The 19336-nt window shown below is 43.8% G+C and overlaps 1 long non-coding RNA gene across 5 annotated transcripts; it reads left to right on the forward strand.

The window, feature by feature from the left end:
* The first annotated feature begins 5187 nt into the window (after nucleotides 1–5187).
* LOC123189712 (uncharacterized) lies at nucleotides 5188–10303 on the forward strand. Of its 5 annotated transcripts, none has more exons than XR_006495962.1 (5): nucleotides 5188–6929; nucleotides 7538–7703; nucleotides 8161–8236; nucleotides 9282–9947; nucleotides 10028–10303. It is a non-coding gene; the product is annotated as an uncharacterized lncRNA (long non-coding RNA). The 5 variants fall into 5 exon arrangements; XR_006495963.1 differs by lacking the exon at nucleotides 10028–10303 and having other exon boundaries at nucleotides 5188–5533; nucleotides 5616–6929; nucleotides 9282–9787; XR_006495964.1 differs by lacking the exon at nucleotides 10028–10303 and having other exon boundaries at nucleotides 5879–6013; nucleotides 6778–6929; nucleotides 9282–9787.
* Nucleotides 10304–19336: the final 9033 nt, after the last annotated feature.

Genomic DNA, 19336 nt, shown 5'->3' on the forward strand with positions numbered 1-19336 from the left:
ATCGGGGACATGACGAGGAGTCTCAAAATGGTCGAGACGTAAAGATCGATATATTGGACGACTATATTCGGACATCGGAAAGGTTCCGAGTGGTTCGGGTATTTTTCGGAGTACCGGGGAGTTACGGGAATACGAGAGAAGAAGTATATGGGCCTTATTGGGATTTAGGGGAGAGGGAGAGGCAGGCCGCGCGCCCCCCAAGGCCTAGTCCGAAGTGGACTAGGGGGAGGGGCTGCGCCCCCTCCTTCCTTCTCTTCCCTCTTCCCCTTCCTTGTCTCCTACTCCTACTACATGGAAGGACTCCTAGTTGGACTAGGAGAGGGGGAATCCTACTCCCGGTGAGAGTAGGACTCCCCTAGGGCGCGCCATAGAGAGGGTCGTTCCTCCCCTCCTCCACTCCTTTATATACGGGGGCAGGGGCACCCCATAGACACACAAGTTGATCTTCGTGATCGTTCTCTTAGCCGTGTGCGGTGCCCCCCTCAACCATAATCCTCGATAATATTGTAGCGCTGCTTAGGCGAAGCCCTGCGACGGTAGAACATCAAGATCGTCACCATGCCATCGTGCTGACGGAACTCTTCCCCGACACTTTGCTGGATCGGAGTCCGGGGATCGTCATCGAGCTGAACGTGTGCTAAAACTCAGAGGTGCCGTAGTTTCGGTGCTTGATCGGTCGGGCCGTAAAGACGTACGACTACATCAACCGCGTTGTTATAACGCTTCCGCTTTTGGTCTACGAGGGTACGTAGACAACACTCTCCCCTCTCGTTGCTATGCATCACCATGATCTTGCGTGTGCGTAGGAAATTTTTGAAATTACTACGTTCCCCAACAGCCCTAGGGTCACGTGTCGTTGCCTAGACCGACCCCATGTTGGGCTGGCCAACGCGCATCTCTAAAACTGCTAGACACCTCTTTGATTGGAGCTTCTGTGGCAGGCTGGATGAACCCTATTACTCTTGTGTGGAGTAGGTGCCTTCAGCGCCCATTACAGTGTTTTCCACAACCGGCACACACTGCAACGCCATGTTGGGCTGGCCCGTTTATCCTTTCATTTTTTTGTTTTAAACTGCAAAAAAGAAGAGCATGCATGTGACCTGAACACACGACTTGCGGTTTACAGTTTCCTACAGTAGCCACCTCATGGTGGTTTGGAGCATCAGAATGTTGATTGGTAAAAGTGAGTAGGTAGATATGTCGTTCTCTCGGGCAAATGGGGTTGCCAGATTAGTTGTGGGAGTGATTGACATTGATGTGTTATCGGAGTATGTGCCATGGTACTAAAAGAGTCTTGGGTATTATTTGGTCAACGCGCATCTCTAAACTGCTAGACACCTTTTTGATTGGAGCTTCTGTGGCAGGCTGGGCAAACCCTATTACTCTTGTGTAGAGTAGGTGCCTTTAGCGCCCATTACAGTGTTTTCCACAACCGGCGCACACTACAATGCCATGTTGGGCTAGCCCGTTTATCCTTTCATTTTTTTGTTTTAAACTACAAAAAACAAGAGCGTGCATGTGACCCGAACACACGACTTGCCGACAGTAGCCACCTAGACATTTAAAGTGATGTGATTTGTTACATTCTCTTTTCTCTTTTCTTCCTTCTTCCTTTTTTATGTTTCATTTTCATTTTTATTTTTCCTTTTTTTCTTGTTCCTTTTTTCTTCCTTCTTTCAAAATGCGCAACATTTTTAATCAAAATTGATGACAAAATGGATGAACCTTTTCAAATCCATGAACCTTTTTCCAAATCAAGTGAACGTTTTTCAAATTTTTGAAAAAATCAAATTTGATGAATTTTTTTTTGAATTGGTGAACTTTTTAATCAAAATCGATTAACTTTTTCCAAATCTGTGAACTCATTTGAAAAATCCAGTGAACTTTTTTCAAAATCCGGTGAACTTTGTTCAAATTCGTGAACATTTTTCAAAATTAATATCTTTTTAAAAATTGAGGAACTTTTCTAGAATTTGTGAATTAATTTTCAAAAATAAGTTTTATTTTTCAAATAATTTATAATTGGACTAACAAGAAGGGTCAAATTGCGCTCCTTTCGGATATAATACATGAAAGTCATCGTGGTGCAGTGGTTATTGCGCTAATTGGGTCGACGATGACATGCGAGTTTGATCCCCACATCTCGCAATTTTTTTTTCTCGCTGGATGCTAGTGATGCTGGGCCGGCCCAGTAGCGATCGCCTTCGAGCACCAACTTAGGTGAGCGGCGCTGGGGGCGCCGAAATGGAGCGCCCGACGGACTACTCCTAAAACCAAGTCATGGGCCGCATGCCCACTGGGCCCAAAGCCCACCCCCTCGTGACGGTGCTCTAGCCCAACAAAGGCCAGCAGAGAATTCAACGCGCCGCCAAATCCACCACTGGATCCATCGTCATCGCCAGCGGCCGCACCACGATGATCTCGCTACATATCTGACTTGGGTAAAGCTTATTTTTCAATTTTGGTAGACGCCATATTTAGAGAGACATCAACAAATTCCCAAAGGAATAGGTGAAATGCTAGTGTTTACCTCAAAGGAATTTCCATAATTCAACACCGTTTGTCCACTTTGAATGGACTGATCAAAGGGTGTGAACAAACAAATTGTACTTATATGCCAAAACACTTAAGACTGGAAAAGGAAAAACAGAAAAATCCGGCTAGAGGGGCACGTACCCTGGTAGAATATGTACTCATCATTTGTAACGACTATATTCCTATACCGTTATACCGTTATTCGCAACACTATATTTCTATACTATTATGCTAGAAGGTAGCACAGATTCTATGCAGTTGATTTTTTTTTGCGGGAGGGTAATTGATTTTCATCTGTGAAGAAAATGGTGTTGAGAAGTTTGTTCTATGTACCTTTTTATCCTATGAGCATACTTTTTAAGTATTGTTTTGTTGCAAATACAGATAAAATGCCGCTGAAAGTTTGTCACATTCCAACTTCATAATCTTCATACTCGTCTAACCATGTAATCGCAGGGTTTGCCATCCAAACAAATTTTGCTACACTAGTAGAAAACAGGGCTTTGGTCACGGGGCAATATTCACATTAGTCCCGGTTCAGTCACGAACCGGGACTAATGTGAGCATTGGTCCCGGTTCGTGCGGCTAAGGCTTTAGTCCCGGTTCACCTGAGCCCTTTAGTCCCGGTTTGAGACACGAACCGAGACTAAAGGGTGTGATGCCCTTTAGTCCCGGTTTGTCTCTCAAACCGGGACTAAAGATTCTTTAGTCCCGGTTTGAGACACGAACCGGGACTAAAGGGTGTGATGCCCTTTAGTCCCGGTTTGTGTCTCAAACCGGGACTAAAGGTCCCATTTTCAAACTCTACCCCCCAGTGGATCGCCTTTTTTGTTTTGAAAAAATCAAAAGAAAATGATAAAAACTTCAAAAAATAAAATCCTTCGAGAGGTAGTTATATTACTACATCTACTAGTTAGGAAAATTTAAAAACTTAAATTTGGACATGTTTTGCAAAAAATATAGGGAAAATGTAAAACGGCTATAACTTTTGCATACGATGTCGGAAAAAACGTATAATATATCAAAATGTTCGGAACGAAAATCCGCATCCGATGGAGACCGCCTACGACCTGTTTGCAATTTTTTAGAATCCTCAAATTCTAAAAGGAAAAAAAGTTATGCTCAAATTTCAGTGTTTTTGAATTTTTGTTAAATCTAGTCAAACTATGGTCAAACTACTTATTCAAGAAGTATTAGTGTTACTAAATAATTATTCAAGAATATTAGTGTTACTAAATAATTATTTCAGTTTTTTTGAATTTTGGTCAACTATGGTCAAACTACTTATTCAAAAATATTAGTGTTACTAAATAATTATTGATTTTAAAACAATAGTTTCAAACTCAAACAGTGAAATGTGTGACTTCATGCTCAAGCTAAATTCCTGAGGGTTAATAGGATTGGCATCTTACTATTGTCAGGAAAACAACAAGTGCAGACTTGAAAACGAGGGAGAATAGAACCCGGAAGTTAAGCATGCTCAGGCTGGAGTAGTGACAGGATGGGTGACCGTTCAGGATGTTAGATGATTTGAAATGATGAGGGGTGATTAGAGATTAAAAGTTAAATTGAGCAGTGATGAGGGGTGATTAGAGATTAGAGGTTAAAATAATTCAGAAATTTGAAACTAAAAAAATTCAAAAAAATTCAAAAAAAAACCATAAAATTTCTTTTAGTACCGGTTGGTGTTACCAACCGGGACTAAAGGTGGACCTCCAGGCAGCGGCCACGTGGAGGGCCTTTAGTCCCGGTTCCAGTTAGAACCGGGACTAAAGGGGGAGGCTTTAGTACCGACCCTTTAGTCCCGGTTCATGAACCAGGACTAAAGGCCCTTTATGAACCGGGACTAAAGGCTTTTTTTCTACTAGTGCTATTGAAAGCTTGCTGAAATTCCATGAGTCAATTCAATGAAAAACCAAATAAACGAATTCACATTCATGCCCATTTCAATTTCCTTGCCGAATTGGTATTCAAGTCAATTCAATACAGACATCCAAACAGAGTGTTATGTCTTCTGCAGTGCTATTTTTTTTATTTGTGGGGTCTTCTATACTGTTGTTAAATAGGAAGTAACGAAGTATACATATAGCATTCGCCTGAAATTGCATCAGCAAATTGAACACATTTCACGCCATTAGGTGAGAGACACAATTTGAAAATGACAAGAAACGAGATAAGGGAGAATGCTGAGGTACTGAAATTACAAATTGCTAGCAAATCGACATTAGTGTGATGGCTTATACTATGTATCTCACTTCACATTCCTTGAGGCCAATATACATCTCTTTTCTTGAATGACCCGTTCAAGAACAAAACTTTACCGGTAATGCAAACTTTATAAATTATATTTCCATGTAGAGCATCAAAATCTAAAAAACTAAAAGGATCTGCTTGTGAGAGACAACAATCACACAAGGTCAAGACTAACGCAGACACTTGAAACCAGTATTATCTATTACCCCTATTAAAGGAAGAGAGGGCGAAGAACTAATTCATCCTATCCATCAAATTCTACGATCTGATGGTCTACACCCCCATCAAACTAAACGTGTTTGATGCTTTAATTACCCACCATGCCATTACTTTAATTAATTACCCACCCTGCCATTTCGTTAACCCTCTCCTTGTCTACGCACGAACAAAACCAAACCGCCGCCGTCTCTCGACCACGCCACACGCCTCGCCCCACCTATTCCCCACAGCCTCCACCTCTGCCTCCATCTCCACGCGCCGCCGGACCGTCGCGCCCACGCTCCAGGCGCACGGCCGCCTCCACCACGCGCCACCCGGACCGCCGACCGCCACGCCCACGCTCCAGGCGCACGGCCGCGTCCTCCACGCGCCGCCCGGACCGCCGACCACCGCGCCCACCCTCCAGACACATGGACGCGTCCTCCACGCGCCGCCCGGACCGCCGACCGCCGCGCCCACGCTCCACCGTACAGACGCGACCTCCAGGCGCCTCCCGGATAGGCGCCGCCTGAAGTCCACCCTACAGGTGCCTTCCGCCCATATTCTGGTTGCAGTGACCATTTTTTGTTTAATTGTTCGCATGTTCAATACCACACCCCCGCTCTCAGATCCAGGCTGCTCGTTGGTGCCGAGCCCCAGCGTAGCACCCACCGTCTCCATCTCCTGCGTCAGGACGCTGTTCCCACGGCCCTCCGACAGGTTCGTGGCTAAGTCACGGCCGCCGCGATGGCAAGTACTCCATGCGCCCTCGGTCGGTCGCTGCCGTCGCCGAGCAGTCCTCCTATGATTTCGCATCTTAGTTCGCTACTGGAGATGAACAGGACCAAGAGCTGCAGAGATGGCAAGTACTCCCTCTGTAAACTAATATAAGAGTACTTGACAAGAAAGAATTACAGGCAGTTCCACCTGGAGGTGGGACAGGCTGTGGAAATTGAATGTATTGTAAAGATTTAGGATGTAAACCAGGAGGTGATCAAAGTATTGGAGGGGCTGGGATTTCGTGAAGGTCAGCTCTTTCATATTGTTTCAATTTTTTAATAACATTCTGCAATGCGTTCAATCCATAAGATTATGTACTGCACGTTAAGTCTAATTTGGCATCAAAATCTTATTAATTCATACCTGAAATAAATTGCTATTCTTTTCATTTACCAAGCCTCATGGTATGTTTACTCGTGTGAGGACAATCTCTTGGTATGCTATTTCTGATACATATCCTTCCATGTGTATAGAAAATACCCATCTTCCGTTTCACTGAGAGGGGATGATACCGATGGTTCACTGCTATATTTGATGTGAAAGTGTAAATTGTGTGTCTGATTAGGCTTTCTCTTTGGTTGCTATTGGAATATATAGGAGGTTGCCTGCTTTCCTTTTATGCCATAGTTCACACCACATTTTTGTTTTTAGGCTTATGTATGAGTTGGTTTCAAGCTATGCACATGCTGCTCCAATGTATATTTACAGAAACTCCTCAAAGTTAGATTGGAGGAATGCCCATTTCTTCACCACTTCGGGGGTAAAAGTAGTATGTGGAGCAAGTTATTGCTTCCCTTCTCATTTTTTGCTGTCAAGAATCAAGTATTATACTTAATGTTTTTTTATTTTATAGCCTCATTTGTGATCTTTTTCATTTTATTCCTTGTTAATATATTCAAGGGTCTCATTGCTACTTTGTCTCGATAATTTTATATCTACTTCATGTCATCACAAATACATGTTTTTAATAGGATCCGTCTTTTCTTTGTTCTATTTTGGTCTTACCTTAAGGCCATACCACTGCAGGAAACTTGGCTTACTTGGGAGTATGATCCATGCTTTATGATGTTGTGAGTGACTTCTCGTGTTTAGTGCTTGCGGCGTAGATCAGTAGATGGAGAAGAGCCGACTTAACTGGAGTCCACACAGCACAAACGAACTAGGTAGCAATATCGAGCTACATGTGCTCACTGATCTCATTTGTTGTGCATACAATCCCCGTTTTAAATATTTTGTTTTGTACCTGTGTTGCATCTGATGTTATGCGTTTGCAAACTTGACAAGTGTGAACTACAGTTCTCTGTAGAATTTGGACTTCCAGTACTCCTCTCATATAACCTGCATTTTTGCGTATGTTTAATCTCTTATGGGCTGATTTTTACAAACATCCAAAAACTGGGTGGGATAAAGATTTGCTGCTTGAGATCAATCTTTGAAATAGACGATGTGTGAGAATGAGTAGAGAGTTAAACTGACACTATGTGTGTTTGAGAAAATTGAGAACCTCTACTTGTCAATTGCTAAATAAATATCTAAAACACTTAAAGAGTTTTGTACATATTTCCCGTAGGAGCTTGAATAGAGAAGATAACGCTTTGGTTTTTGTTAGCGATATGAAACTTCACTGCTTATCTCTATATGAGTTGCCATCACTTATAATGAGGATGCATTTTGGTTTGACTTGGGTTTATTTATTTGCATATCACTTTTCCTACTGCGATGTGACTGAACGGTTCAGAATTTAATAACATTTCAATTTAATGCCTTTCAGAGTGTTTACATTTCTTTCAAGTGCAAGAAGGCAGTTACACTACTGAAATTATATGCGGATGAAATGCTTGGGACTACAAGATGCTACAAGGAAACTAAATGCAAAAGAAAACTATGGAGGAAGTATTACATGCAATACTAAATCTGGAGGAAGAATAAAAATCAAGGTAATGACTATATTACATCCATGGTGGCCTGAAAGAGACAAAATCAGGGGGGATGGTGAAAGTAGAGAGCTTTCTTATATTGTCTCCAAGCAAGCTGAGGAATACTATTAAGTTTCTCAAAAAAAGGAGATGAAATAAGAACCAAAATAAAAACAAAGGGAATGACAATGACCTGAAAGAGGAACTTTGAAGGTAAACCGTGATGGAGTTTTACTTGCTGAAAATACTAATGATGGTTGTGGAGCCACAATTAGTGATGATGAAGAAGATGTAGTCGGTTGTGGGATGAGGAAAACTGCGAATATCCTGAACATACAAACAAAACATGTAAACTGGGAGTACTGCCAGTTTAGGAGCAAAGTAACCATTACTAGAGTAATGAATCTGAGAAATTAGTTGTTGAACTTGAGAACTGTTGTAATTCTTGACAATGAGATGGTCTTATTTTTTGTCCCAGTAAAGGTTGGAGGTAGAATCAACTTCAAGCTCGAGTACCCAATGGTAGAGAAATAGAAAGGAGGCACAAGATGGAAGTATGAACTCTCGCAGTAACATTTTTAATTTTCCAAGTTATGTTGATGATGTTAAGGTTAATGGACAACTCTACAGGAACTTAGTAGAACACAAGCTTTTGTTGTTGAGTTCAATATAAGGTGTCCTGTGTATTTTTTAAGGTGTCATGTTTCTCAAGAGAATACATCTGCACGTAAGGAACCAGCTAATAAATGAACTAGCTCACAAGCAGTCTTTGCTTTTGCTTCATTGATTTCATTGTAGCATAGTTCTATTCATATTTCTGATACTTATTTTTTCTGTATCACTTACAATTTTCGTTTAGCAAAGTGATGTCCCTCTTGAATAATCATATGCTGCTGTCAGTTCAAACATTGCACTTAGCAAATTTAATCTTTTATGGGATTGGATGTGATTTTCTCTTCCCTTATACTAATTCTAACATTAATGGGATATTGCGTACAATGTTCTAATGCTAAGCTGTTGTAAGTACTCGGTTATCAAAAAAACTTGTAAGTACTCACTGTGGTTTCAGCATGATGCTTGGTATATGGAGTTTATAGTATTAATCTGATGCATAAGCCTTTCCAAATTAATTCAACATGTCTGCTCTGGTTTTACTTTCTTTTCTTCTCTCATCCTTAAGTTTCTTGCTTGTGTTACTATGAAGGATGTGCAAGAGAGTTGATGCCTGCCGAGTTCCAACTCTGAAGGATGTGCATCTCATTTTACTTAAAGCAAGCACTCCAAGTAGCAAATCCCGAATGGAATGATGTTTCTTTTTCCTCTGGCATCGTCGATTACCAGCTTGTGTTCCAAAAAGCACAGAGAGGCGACTACCTTTGAAATCCACTAAAGCAACTTATTTAGTTTTTTTAACGCTCAAGATAATGATAATGCATTTATCTACATGAACTTGTCTGATTATTTTGCTTTTATTTTATTGCACTCATGGAATGCGAAAGAACTAAATCAACCAATTTGCAGGGTCAATATTCGTTGTTTCACGATTTTTCATTCTGCTATGCGAAAACTCCAAAATATTGACTTACTATTTTCATTCAGGATGGTGACCAGATAAGGAAGCAATTTTTGGTGCACCTACTCAACTACATCAACAATGAAGCTGCACACAACATTCCGGATACTTACGTGAATTCATTAGCCTTATTAGGAAATACTGGGATAATTGTTTTGGCTCTATGCACATGACGAGTCGATGATACATTAAGGTTGTGTTTGGCTGCTCAGTTTTTTTTAAGTATTTGGAGAATACTATGGTTTTCTCATAAACCACAGATTTCAAAACTTTGAGCTGTTTGGCTTCAACAAATAGTTTTATAAACCATAGTATCTCTAATACCATGGTTTTTTGGTAGTATTTAATAAAGAGATCTTCACCACTTTTTTACAAACTGAAAAAACCGTGGTTTTTAAAAACTGAAGAATTAATTGTACTGAGGTTCTCGGTTACTACTGTTTTGAGAAAACTATGTTGCCAAACTAGGCCTGTAGTGTTTTCTTGATTTGTAATAGTACTTTTGAGTGTAATCAAAATATCTTTATGTGCATGTTAATTCTGACATATGTTTGTCATATTAATTGAGATATGCATTTGCACATGCACGCTTACTAGTTCCTTGCAAGAGAGAGCACAGAACACAAGAACGAAGAGATTTGCGCCGCGTGAACTTCTCACGGCTTTTCTTCTGCTTCTATTATTCATTCAAGGTACAAGGTAGTGGGCCTCGCGGCCGCAAAACGCCGTGACCCATTCAGCGTCTTGCTACATAACGACTTGGTTCTTGCAGGGACTTGACGACTTATTAGGACGCAACCCAAACAGACTCGACATCGGCCAAACTAAGACAAGACGTGCTGTAAACACACAAGCCGCCACAATTGTTTATTTGGAAAGGGAAACATTCACTATGATTTACGTATTCCCTTCCGATGTAAAATAATTGTCGCAGTTTTGTATTAAGTTTGAACTAATCTAGTAGCAAACTGCGACACTTATTATGGATCAGAGAGAGTACGATATACCAGTAACGGGTGACAATTTATTCATGGTCTGCTGTACGTATTTGCATTTCCGTGCTCCAAGTATCATCATGTCCGGCTTATCATGGATACTTCCCGTTCCCGTAACCCGCCGCCTGGGTTGCCCGTGTAGGTACCGTGTATCCCTTCACGTTGTTCAAAGCACCGGCTGTAGGTTCACGAATAGTCCGATTAAGTTACAGCTATATTAGACACGAGGAAAGGGACACTGGATGACACTGAGAGGCAGAGAGTTGATGATGATACCTCTGGCAGCGAGCGCATCCTGCGCGACGAAGGCGAGCGAGGCCAGGATCACGCACAGGAAAGCGGCGAAGTTCTTGAGCAGAGCCATTGTTAAAGGAAGGACGCTTGTATTTTCGCTGTGCTTGGAAGCAATGCCTCGGGGCCTACGTACTTATACGCAAATCCGACGCAGCATGAGGACCAGGAATGTGTAACTAGTATAAAACATGTGTAACTAGTATAAAAAATGTCGAAATAGGGTAAAAACCAGAATTTACTCTTTTGAAAATGTCAACAAATGAGATTAGCAGGAATGCTGAGATACCCAAATTACAAATTGCTAGCAAATCAACATTAGGGGGGAGGGGGTATTTGTTTTCTCCAATAATGATCCGTTCAAGGTCAAATCCTTATGGGTAATGCAAACTCTATGAAAGAAATCCCAGCTCCATGCATAGCATCAGAACTAAGAAAAAACAAAACTGATTTTGTGAGAGAATAATCAAACGAGATCAGATTCACGCAGGCACTTGAAACCAGTACTTGTTCTTTTTCTTCTTCTTTGTTTTCTTTACGGGGAGCTAGTACTTGTTCTTGCAAAACAGAATACAAAACACATGAGTGAAGAGATTTGCGCCGCGCGAACTTGTCGTGGCAGCTTTTCTTCTCATTCCAGTATTCATTCAAGGTACAAGGAGTAAGAGCTTCATCGGCCGGTGCAGGCTCCATGGCCCATCGACAGCGATATCGGCGTCACAGTCCTTGAGAGCACAATCAATCACAGCGATATCAGCATTTGCCATCCATCGTGTAAAAGATCCGGAGCAACGGGAAGGGAAGTTTGTGCGAGCAAGTTTCACGGAAACAAAGGTAGGGCATGAACGCGCAGATCGGATAAGGCTAAGCGGCAAAAGCGGTGCGTGGGCTGTGTGGGCCAGCACAAGGACGCGTGGCACGTATACGAGACGGCTTACACCGAATTAAAATCAGTCGGGCAAATTCAAGACTTTTCCAATCTTTATGGGTAATGCAAACTCTATGAAAGAAATCCCAGCTCCATGCATAGCATCAGAACTAAGAAAAAACAAAACTGATTTTGTGAGAGAATAATCAAACGAGATCAGATTCACGCAGGCACTTGAAACCAGTACTTGTTCTTTTTCTTCTTCTTTGTTTTCTTTACGGGGAGCTAGTACTTGTTCTTGCAAAACAGAATACAAAACACATGAGTGAAGAGATTTGCGCCGCGCGAACTTGTCGTGGCAGCTTTTCTTCTCATTCCAGTATTCATTCAAGGTACAAGGAGTAAGAGCTTCATCGGCCGGTGCAGGCTCCATGGCCCATCGACAGCGATATCGGCGTCACAGTCCTTGAGAGCACAATCAATCACAGCGATATCAGCATTTGCCATCCATCGTGTAAAAGATCCGGAGCAACGGGAAGGGAAGTTTGTGCGAGCAAGTTTCACGGAAACAAAGGTAGGGCATGAACGCGCAGATCGGATAAGGCTAAGCGGCAAAAGCGGTGCGTGGGCTGTGTGGGCCAGCACAAGGACGCGTGGCACGTATACGAGACGGCTTACACCGAATTAAAATCAGTCGGGCAAATTCAAGACTTTTCCAATCTTTATGGGTAATGCAAACTCTATGAAAGAAATCCCAGCTCCATGCATAGCATCAGAACTAAGAAAAAACAAAACTGATTTTGTGAGAGAATAATCAAACGAGATCAGATTCACGCAGGCACTTGAAACCAGTACTTGTTCTTTTTCTTCTTCTTTGTTTTCTTTACGGGGAGCTAGTACTTGTTCTTGCAAAACAGAATACAAAACACATGAGTGAAGAGATTTGCGCCGCGCGAACTTGTCGTGGCAGCTTTTCTTCTCATTCCAGTATTCATTCAAGGTACAAGGAGTAAGAGCTTCATCGGCCGGTGCAGGCTCCATGGCCCATCGACAGCGATATCGGCGTCACAGTCCTTGAGAGCACAATCAATCACAGCGATATCAGCGTTTGCCATCCATCGTGTAAAAGATCCGGAGCAACGGGAAGGGAAGTTTGTGCGAGCAAGTTTCACGGAAACAAAGGTAGGGCATGAACGCGCAGATCGGATAAGGCTAAGCGGCAAAAGCGGTGCGTGGGCTGTGTGGGCCAGCACAAGGACGCGTGGCACGTATACGAGACGGCTTACACCGAATTAAAATCAGTCGGGCAAATTCAAGACTTTTCCAATCTTTATGGGTAATGCAAACTCTATGAAAGAAATCCCAGCTCCATGCACAGCATCAGAACTAAGGAAAAACAAAATTGATTTTGTGAGAGAATAATCTCTCCAGACCAGACTCACGCGGGCACTTGAAACTAGTACTTGTTCTTTTTCTTCTTCTTTTTTTCTTTGCGGGGAGCTAGTATGTACTCCCTCTGTCCGAAAATACTTGTCATCAAAATGGATAAAGAGAGATGTATCTAGAACTAGAGTACGTCTAGATACATCTTCTTTTATCCATTTTGATGACAAGTATTTCCGGACGGAGGGAGTACTTGTTTTTGCAAGAGAGAATACAAAACACATGAGTGAAGAGATTTGCGCGGCGGCTTTTCTTCTCATTCCAGTATTCATTCAAGGTACAAGGTAGTGTCCAGCTATATAACGACTGTAACTTACTTCATGCAGAGACTTGATAACTTTGATGCGACCCGAAGAGACTCGGCCTAGGCCAAACTCAGACGACGCGTGAGGTAAGCTAGCACACAAGCCGCCACAAGGGAAACTCAATAACAATATAAAACGGTGCATCACTATGCTTTGCTATATATCAGCAACTTGTGCAAATTTATTCATGCTCCGCCGTACGTATTTGTATTCCGGTGCTCCAAGTATCATCGTCTCCGGCCTATCATGGAGGAGAATTCCCATAACCACCGGGTGGGGCCTGGTAGGTACCCCCGTATCCGTATGGCCAAGGCTGTGGAAGTGAAAGCCATGCTGGGATGCGTACGTAGCTGCGCTCGAGGTCTGTCCCTGGAAGGAGCTGCTGTGTCCACCGCGACTTGTTTGTCTGTGTGCGCACCAGTCCAGGAGCTCCACGCCTGCGTAGCGTACAAATGTAGCACCAGTCCAGGCGGCCATTTCCACAAGAAGTCCACGAGTCCAAGGCTCTGGTTGTGATTGTGCAAGCTCTGGCCTCTGGCGACGGCCATTTCCACAAGAAGTCGTTCGAGGCCAGCGTGTGGACACACCCACCATGCACGTCTTTTTCTTGACCCTTCGGGGAGCAAGGAGCCTTACACAGTAGTGCGTGTTTATCCTGAGCCTTTTTTGCAGGACTAAAATGAGAGGCATGTAGGCCGTCAATGCTTTGATTTCCACGCATTACTTCTTCAGTTTTTTTTTAAAAAAAATTGGCACCTAAGGATCTCTAGTCATTATAAAAGATTGCCAGTTAAATAACAGGAAATCAGACTAAAACCAACACAACAACCCATGCAGGGCAACACCGGCCGACCTGGCCAGCCACACAAAAATTCAAAACCACCACAGTGAAGAAACACAAAGTCGAGGTTGTCACCAAGTGTGATCATATCATCACTCCTCCATAAATATGCTAGTCCAACTTTACCATCAACTTCTACCAACGGAGCCCTCGTCACCAAATGCCAGAGCCGATGCCGGCCCATGCCAAACAGTCGGCAACCAATGCAGGCGCCCAAACAACTCCGACTAACCAATAAGAAAAGACAAGCCCGACTAACAAAGCCATCAAAATAGAGAAGAATTGTGCAGAGCTGGCGCCAACAAACACTTCCATGAAGACGACCAGCCACCTGTCATCATCATCACTAGGCACCTCCAAGGCAGCTTTGACTCTGTGACGACATGGAGAGACCAAGAAGAAACCTATCGAGCATGATAGGATGAAACCGATCCTACACCGTTGGCCATCATCATCGCTACCAACCTTGATGCTAGAATTAATTCAAGGTATGCGGTTGATCCATCGAGGAACAAACAATCACAGCACAATGACGACACTGAGATTTGTTAACAAGGTTCGGCGAACTCGCCGACTCCCTGGGGCAATGACTACGTGGGTTGCCTCCTCATATATAAGAGGCCAAGGGTACAACGTGTCCGACTCCGACACTACATGCATCCTACCCACACTACAACACCAAGTCCAAACGTAACACAACTCGTACACAATATTCGACACAAATTTAACACTTGACGCCGCACCATCACACTGCCAGTCGGGGACCTGCCAACCGTAATGCCATGAGCGTCTAGCACATGAAGAGCACAAATGTGATTGATGGGTCTTCATGATAATGCCCCAAAGAGGGAAGTCGTGATGCTGACGCCGTCGCTTGGCCCGACCGGGCCTTAGGTTTTCACCGAAAGAACTGGATCCAAGGAGGAAAAACAACATCCATGGACGTCGATGCCGTAAGACGAAGAGCTTGGCAAGCTTTCACACGAAGCACCGCCCAACACCACACCCCCATGCACCACACCTTTGCTAGCCTGCACACCTCCCACGAAGCCACTGCCGTGACCATGCAGGAGCCACCACAACCTTGCCACCGGTCAAAAAATAAAACCAGGCGAGACCGAACCATAAAAAAGAAAAGAGAGAGAGACAATGGACATTCCACAAAGGTAGTACTATGTGGTATTCATGGTTTTAGTAATGCAACCATTACAACATAACCGATAGCGCCAAATCAAACACTAATATTGTTCTCGTTGCGAACCAACATGTGGTTGGATGGTTAGAGGAACTGTGGTATCCCTGGATTTAAGTCCTGGTGCTCGCATTTTTCCTGGATTTATTTCAGAATTTCCGGTGATGTGCTTTCAGTGGGAGGTGATGTTCCCGTTGACGACGAGGCGCCTACGGTGACTTCGCAAATCTCAAAATGATATGCCGGGTTAGTCTTTCGGAGGTGCTCATGGGGGTAGGTTGTGCGTGTATATGCGTTCATAAGGGTGAGTATATGCGCGTTTATATGAGCGCTTACGTCTGTATTGTGTTCAAAAAAGATATTGTTCTTGTTAGTTCACGGTCAGAAAGAAGATACTCTTCTCGTCAGTTCACTGTCAAAAATGAGATACTCTTCTCGTTAGTTCACTGTCAAAACGGTGTGAGAAAAGGTGCAAGTTCATGTGTATGATATGTAAATGTGTGTGAGCATCTATGTTGTAGTTGATGTTTTTAAAGAAAAGACATTGTTATCGTGAGTTCATCATAAAGGGAAGGGGGCCACACACCAAGCCGTGCGTGTGTGTGTTTACCTTTGATATTCAAGCACGCAATCCGTCATATGTTTTTAGCAAACATATTAACTGTGAATTAATTCAATGTAAAACAAAGTAACTACTTCCTATGTTTTTATGTTTAGGGACTCCTGACTCACCTTCCCCAATGCCGGCCCTAGACTACCTCCGTCACCATCCTTCCCCGCCGCTGCCGGAGGAGGCCGTCGGTGCTGATGGCGACGGCGGGGCGCACTCGTCCAGCTCTCCTTCCTTCCTTTCCCGGGTTGACTGGTCTCCTTCTGCAGCCAATTTGCGATCTGCATACCTAGATCTCCTGCCATGTGCGCTGCTGCGGGCGCTGAAGGCTAGTCATAGTGGGAGTAACTTAGCTAGTAACATAACACATCCCGAGAGAAGTTTGCTTATGTGGCACTTAGTTAATGAGAAGAGAGATGTTTGGAGTAACATATTATGTTATCATCACATAGCGCTTTCCAAGAAATGTTGAGTCTATAAGCTAATAAATGCAACCATATATGATACTATTTCTATGACACTTTGCACTATGAAAGTAGTAACATAGACTAGTGTCATATGTATGACACTAGTCTAAGTTACTCTCCACTATGACCAGCCGAAGAAGGCAGCTCCACTGGGCAGTCTATGCATGGCACACGTGGTGCTGTGGCACGGTGGATGGCATGAGGTCGACCCAGATCTGCTGAGGTGCGTTGCGGGCGGGCTGGATTCGTCAAGATCTGGCCTGTGGTGGCTTACAGGCGGCCGGTGGTGGTGCTCCGGAGGTGCTGATCAGTGGATGGATGAATGCAGCTCTGATCCGCTCGGCTCCTTTCGGGATGTGTGCCCCATTGGTGGCCGTTTGTGCGGCGATCTGCGTCGTGTTTTGGTCGTGTACCGGATAGGCGGATCTCGGCTGGCTCAATCTAGTGGTGGTGCGTGTGACTTGGCGGACGGGCTTCACGTGCCAAGCTACCATGTGCCTCCCACCCTCACGACGGTTCGTCTTCATTGGATACCCGTTGTGCCCTGGTGGTGGGCGGGGTGTGCCACGCATCGGCGCAGGTGCTTGCTCATACGGTCGTTGTCTGCGCTGTCAGATATGTTGTCTCAGGCTCTCAGCAAATGCGGTCCGTCATTCCTGTGATGATCAAGACATTGCAGCAAGACTTCTTCATGGCAAGCTAGTGGTGGCAACACATAGGACTTCGTCTATGGTGGTGCTTTTTGAATACCAAGTCTCTAGTTCTAGGGTAAAAACCCTAGGTCCGGCCTTCACTGGTCGTACCTGGCAGTGACGATTTATGCACCTTTGTTGAAGGCATTGTTTGGAGCTTACTCGGTTCTTCTCTTCTGGATGAAAATCCATGATCTAACCTATGTGGCTATATCCGGCGACGACTGTGCTCATGCATTGTTTCTTTGTTAAAGGCGTCGCTATTGGGAGAACCTTTTCGTCGTCCGGGTGTTGTCAATGGCAGTGGTATTAGTTGATGTTTTGTTGTAGTGGGTCGTTCGCATCACCTTGACACCTATGTTTTTCTTTTTCTCTTTGTCTGTGTGCATCTTAGTCGTGCAGTGGCCGGGTATGTACTCGTTGTGATTGTATCCGCTTGATGCGACAATATGAGTCAATAAAGAATGCCTTTTATCGAAAATATTTTTATTTATTTCACATCATATAGATTTGATATTGTAAATGTTCATATTTTTCGATAAACTTGGTTAAACTTTATAAATTTTGAATTCAGTCAAAACTAACATGCGGAGTAAATAAAAACAAATGTGGTATCATGTTTGGACATTTCATTCAAAAATAACATCATTGGCCGAACCATAAGCCTATATAGGCTATTATAGACTGTCCTATTTTTAATCCCACCTAGTTAGCATACCTAATAAAATATCCTTGAAAGATCATTTAAAACTCAAAAGATTGTGATTTGTTTGCACTTAAAATGTTTTTTATAAACTTTGAATTGTGTGCACTTAATTGCCATCCCACTTAATCTGTATGTTGTGCTCGCTAATACGCAGGGACCAGTTGGATCATGGTTCAACAAATTTTCTTTCAAAAAAGACGTGAAATATAGCACTGCTGACACTTGACTATATAGTACAGACAATCATACATTGAATCTCGCAACTGTATATTATTATTTTGCATGTCATAGGCATTTCGAAAGAGCAAACGTAACTTGCAACTTTTGAGAGCCAGCCGCTCAAGGGCAGGGTAGCAAACGCCAGAGAGTTTGCAGTCCGTTGCCAAGGTTACAGTCGTCCAGGACCAGGCTTTTTAGGTCGGGGAACACACAGGGTTCATCCAACACTGCCTGCAGTAGCACGGCGTGCGTACGTGCCACTTCCTGGAAACCATGTAGGTGCAAGCTGGTAGCATTGCACAGAAAGCCGAGGATGCTGCATATATTGGTGATCACAGGACGTGTAGTGTCTGGTTCGTCATCGTTGTCGTCCTCCTAGCTCCACGGCTGAGGAGTCTCGTCGAGTAGGCGGATGGATGCTTTGGCAAGACAAGGTAGCTCCTCCATGGTGAAGTTCAAGTTGGCGAGACGGGCGAGCGGGAACTCGAACCGCAACGACGCCAGGCCAGGAGCGGCGATGTGGCCAAACATCTCGTATGTGGGATTACTCACCTGGGAGTCATAGACGACGGTGAGGTTCGTCAGCGTGTCGGACGCAATGTAGCCGAGGGCACTGTTCCTGATCTCCAGGTCTTGCAAGACGGGGAGGAGGCTGTCGGTGCCGAAGAGATCCCCGATGGCCTCACGGAGGAGAACGTTGTCGAGTGGATCTTGGTGAGGCGCCCAAGGCTGGGGCCGACGTTGGAGAAATAAGATGGTTGCTCCAACGGGATACCGTCGACGGTGATGTCGATTCCCACCGGTGATAGCCTCAGGCCGTGCCGGCGTTTACCGGGACAAGAATTGGGTTCTTGCCGGGGGCCATGTTCCTTGGCAATATTTTTTACCGGGATCCCTTTTATTCTGACCTTTGTGGTCATGTAACCTTTGAACCTTGTATTCCTCCTTCATTAATGATACGAGGCAAATCTATACGAGGCAAATCTTTTGCCTCTGTTTAAAAAAATTAATATGGGCCAATCCGTTAATGCAAGATTCATAATTATGTGTGTCATCAACGTTTCAAGGCTTTGACGGCTGTGCAAACGTGTGTTGTGTTTTTTTTTTCAGGGGGGGGGGGGGGGGGGGGGGGGGTGTTATCGTATTTACCCAAAAAATCTTGAATGGTCAACTACTCAATATATTTCCAAGCAGATAGCCATGGTGTCGAAGAAGGTCATTTGATTAACAGCAGGGTGTTGAAGAAGGTCATTCTCAATGAAAATTAAAGTGGGGAATCCCCCCCCCCCCAACCACCCGGCAATGTTTAAAAGAAAAATGTCTCCATATCTTTCTTCATAAGGAGGTACACATATCGATGAAAAGCAAAAAAAAAAACACAATTCACGTCCACTTTCTTTGCCTTCATTCTTCATTTGGTGATTGTAGCCTGCGGTAGCTTCCTTCTTATCT

The sequence above is a fragment of the Triticum aestivum genome, chromosome 2A (genome assembly GCF_018294505.1).
Source record: "Triticum aestivum cultivar Chinese Spring chromosome 2A, IWGSC CS RefSeq v2.1, whole genome shotgun sequence".
In the NCBI taxonomy this organism is placed as follows: Eukaryota; Viridiplantae; Streptophyta; class Magnoliopsida; order Poales; family Poaceae; genus Triticum; species Triticum aestivum.